A 4,868-nucleotide genomic window follows, 5' to 3' on the forward strand; every position below is an offset into this window, starting at 1 on the left:
AAATCACCTATTTCATAAGGAAAAAAAAGTGCTAAATATGAGAGTAGTGTAATGGAGAGACATAGAATATATAAATGAGAATGAATCATAATGCGGATAAAATGGAGAGAAAGCGGACAAAGAAAGACATAATGGAACAGATTCAAAGGACACACAAGAAAAGACAGAAAAAATGGAAAGACTTGAAAAGACCAAAGACTTAACAGACGCATACATACAGACAGACAGACATGACTACACAGGGGGTGGGCATAGACAGTGGGGAGAACAGACAGGAGAGTTGACAAAAAAAAATAGACGAACCATACATGCACAAATGAGCAATACTGACAACTAACATGACAGACAGACAGCTGACTGACTGGTTCACATTTGACAAATGGGCAGACACGCCAACAACGGATAACACAGACAGATTTGACGACACAAAAGAGTACAGACGGGCTAACGGTCAAACGCAAACAGAACGAACAGACAGTTGGGATGGCCAATGAGCCAGAACGGATAGACTTGAGACAGATTAGAAGGCATTTATAAACAAGAATAACACCAAATTGACCATAGCACAAGCTCAGTGAGGGTAGCTGGTCTTACATCCACCAGCGTAAATAATAAGACGCATTGAAAATAACACCCTCCTTTTGGAAAGAACATTGATGGTCGGTCAGTGTATGAGATGGGCCCTAAAACTGACTAACGTAGATGATTGTACCAGTGACTTAACACAGGTGATGACTTAAGCAGATGGTGACTAATCTGCCAGAATCAAGTCCCTTCTCTTCATAATATATTTTATCTCCAAGAATAATCATGGTGATTACATAATAATTTTTTATGATTTTAACCTCTCCTTATAGCGAATATTTCTTTAACTAGTTATTCCTAACCTTTATTCTATTCCTTCCTATGGTATATTAGATACTGTAAGTCTCACGACCGACCATGATTATAACAACCGACCATGATTATAACAATACGACCATGATTATAACAGCCGACTATAGTTATATCACCTATAGAAGTAGACTGGTCAATAGAAGAAGCAAAGTCAAACCACTGCTTCTCTCATGCGAGAGTGATGGCAGATTGGAGCTCTTTATTTGTGCGCATCAGGAAGCGTAGAGCGTCAGGGGAGCTGGGAGATTTCCTCCACTGGTCGACTGCTAGTCGGTGCCATACTCGGATAGACTTAACATAAGGGTCACGGTTAACATTCCAATGACTCCTGGGCTGGCGGTTAGGGCGGCGGTGTTTTGGGGCAGGGCGGAGGAGGGTAGTGCATTGTTTGGACAGATCAAGGTAGAGTTGGTCTGCGGTGGTGACAGTGTAATCCTGAAACCATTCAGCAATGGTAGCGATGAAGGCAGGTATGTTGGCAGGGGGTAGGCTGAGCCTAGGGCCCTTGGGTTGGGGGGTGGTATTCTCACGTACTGGAGAGTAGTGTGGATAGGGAAATGGTCACTGTGGGGGGAGTGGAGGATGCGGGTGGAGTGTGGGCGGTGAGGGTCAGAGTAGAGGGCGATGTAGTCAAGTTTCCCTCCCCCGATGTGGGTGGGTGAAGGAGGGCAGAGAAGACGTACAGGGTCATCAGTGGTTTGTAGGTAGGAGAGCCAGGAATTACCCCGGGAGTTTGAGTGGGGCCCCTGGGAGCCGAGACTGGGGTGTCGGGCATTGAGGTCCCCCACAAGGAGGGTGGGGGTGGAGGTGATATGGTGTGGTAGGACAGGTACAGTAGGGGTGGAGGGAGGCACATAGACATTGACAATATTGAGGGACATACCTTTTAGTGTGATTGTGATGGCGTGTGCGTCGGTGGTGTCGTCATCAAGGGGGACGTCGAGAGGTTGATAGGGGACATCCTTCTTGACGTAGATCCGCAGTCCACGTGCATGACCTCGTGGTAGTCCATCGATGCGAAGAACAGGGGTGGATGGGCTCTCAACACATGTGTAGCCACTGAGCACATGGGTACCAGCAGCACACCGCGTTTCTTGGAGGCACAACACGTCGATATTTTCAGTGTAGGCGTAGGTTTTGAGGGCACCAAACTTGTTTTGTAAGCCGTTTATGTTCCAGGTGAGTACTTTTTTTTGCGAGTTAGCCCACGGGCACAGGTCAAACTTGACCCCATAACGCGGGGCCTGGGGGCGATTAAATGAACAGAAGAATTGAAAATAGAGAAGAAAAAAGGTTATATTGTATTGGTACACAGCAAGATGCCGGAGAAGGCAACTTTTAAAGTGAGACAGATTGTATACGTATGGAAACACAGAAGAAGGCAGAGCATTCCACAATTTGGCTGTGTGAGGAAAGAAAGGAGAGTACTACAGTATAACGGGTTATTCTCGTGTGACCGACATCCACAGAAAATGGAGTGGGCACCGAGGAAGCAAGACGTGTTACGAGCCACAACTTTGCCGGCAGTACACAAGGATGCCAAATCCACCGAACATTGCCCGTTAAGTACCTGTAAAAAGAGAGAGAGAGTAAAAGCAACATTATGGCGAAGAAAGGAAAGAGATTTGGCGACTAAGGAGGAGAGAGTTAATAAGGCAGAAACGCCTTTGATTCCCCTATCCTAACAGTTGGACAGAAAAGCCACCCAAGATATGAGAGCAGTACTCCAAGTTGGGACAGATGAATCCCTTATGTACTTGGAGCAACTGCTGCTCAGGAGTAAAAGTAACTACAGCATCACTGTACAGCATTCCCAACTTTCGGGAGGCAGCTTTAGCCCTCAATTAAGGATGTGTGATTTCAGGACAAATTGGAAATGGTGAGGCCTAACATATTTATTTCCAGGAATTTGGCAGGATGATGGCGATCCTGAAGTATACCAGTGAGGTGGGAGATCGTCTAATTTACAAGTGTAATTGGTAAATACTGAGTTATATTGCTCTTGGAACTTAACCAAGTTTATTGCCTCCCCATTCAAGAAGTGCTGCACAGATCCGCATTGATAGAAATAATGATATCAGTACTAGAAACAGATCTAGTTTGAGGATTGGGAGGAAGGGGAAAAGAAGAGTGAAGAGCCAGAATCATCCAACGTAAACAATGGATAGAATTAGTTGTGGTGTGAAAGTAAATCATTGATAAAAAGAAGAAGAGGAAGAAGTAGGTGAAAGAACAGAACCTGGCAGGGACACCACTACTGGTAGAGAAAGAGCGAGAGATCGATCCTTCCATTAACAACTGCCATGGATCCGGTTCTCAAAGGAAGTAGAGATGAAAACAACGTGGGGGAAACCGTTGCTATCCATTGCGGTGTATAAGACTGATTACAGGCAGGCCAGTTGGGTGTGCATGCCTCCTGACGTGGAAGGATGGGTCTTAGGTGCAGGCATGTCGGTGGAGTATGGGTAGCCGGGGTGGAGTCCTCAGGTCCAATAGGGTAGCCCTGGTGGAGACAGCAGAGACACAGGAGCCGGGCGTGGCTTGCTTGCGGTGGTGGAACAGGTTGAGAGCACCACGTGACGTGAAGATGAAGGCAGGGGCTTGGCTTCGGGGCAGCAGGCACAGGCCGTGCGCAGGGGGGGGGGGCTCTGGGGGACTACCAGCTTGTGTCAAACCAGAAGAGGTGACGAGTGGCACAACAGAGGGGCAAGAGTTAGCGGTGTAGGTCGGAGATGGCGGTACAAGAGTGTAACAAGCGTTTCTCAACATGACTGGTAAATTCTTGGAAGAGGGACCCGATCTGTCATGTCACTGGAGAGGGGGATTGTGTGGGAGCACTGGTGGGAGCTCGAGGCTTGACAGCGTCAGAGTAGGGGAGGAGTTGTGGGGGACACTGGGTAGAGGGAGCCTAGGTGGCAAGCTTCAGAGTAGGGAACAGGGGATGAGGCTCAGTTGTGGTTGGTTAAGGGCAGTAGGTGCTGTTGTGGTGCAGCCTGGTGAAGCCAGGCAGGCAGTGGCAGGGCAGGTGTTCAATGATAGACTGGGGAGGGGGCGTTGTGGTAGACACAGCTTCAGGGAGGCCTCTCCTGGGACAGATGAACGACTGTGGCACTGCCGTGAGTCAGTATTGCCGGCCACCACAGTTACAACACCTGGGATCAACTACATAGCCCTCCACCACCCCTTTAGGTGGTCTTTTTATTTTTCTGGGCACAGAGGCCAGAGTTGTGGTTACGTGAACAGGAAGCGACAACTGGGACGATTACGTCGGCAACAGGCAGTGAAGGTGTGACCCCAATGAGGAAACAGATACACAAATGTAGGCCCAGGATGATAGGGTTCTACATAAAATGGTGGAAGGATTGGATGGAAGCTTCCCACGGTGGTTGAGCGCCATGCCCCTTCCACTTGACAATAACAGTGGCTTATGGATTTTTTCTCCCATTAATGTCGACGTATACTGGTATTTTAGAATAAAAGTCTTGGGCATCTTCGATGTCAGGGAAAACAATTTCACTAGGATGTGGCAACATTCATCAGCGCCTACTGGGGTGGGGGGTGGGGGGCAGCATCAGGACAACCCCTGAAAATAACAGTATTAAGGGTTTCATAGACTTCAGGAGTCTGACACTTGATAAATATTCGGTTCTTACCTTGACGGAATTGAGTGTTGGGACTGTGCTGTCTGCACAGTCCCAACATTGGAAGCTTATAATGTGTTGTCTAATGGTAGACCCACTACTGCCATATAACATCACAGAAATTATGTTGATAAGAATCCCAGGTTGTTGATCTGACTTTCGGCCTCATTTACACACAATTGTAGGGTCTCAATTGTTTCTCTTACTATTGACAACACAACATACATACTGTATATTGTTTCTCACTTTTGATGATTTTTTCATTTATATTATTATTATTAGTATTAGTATTATCAGTAATATTTTATTATTTTTATTTTAAATTTCTTA

Source organism: Homarus americanus, unplaced genomic scaffold (assembly GCF_018991925.1).
Source record: "Homarus americanus isolate GMGI-L3 unplaced genomic scaffold, GMGI_Hamer_2.0 scaffold45562, whole genome shotgun sequence".
NCBI lineage: Eukaryota > Metazoa > Arthropoda > Malacostraca > Decapoda > Nephropidae > Homarus > Homarus americanus.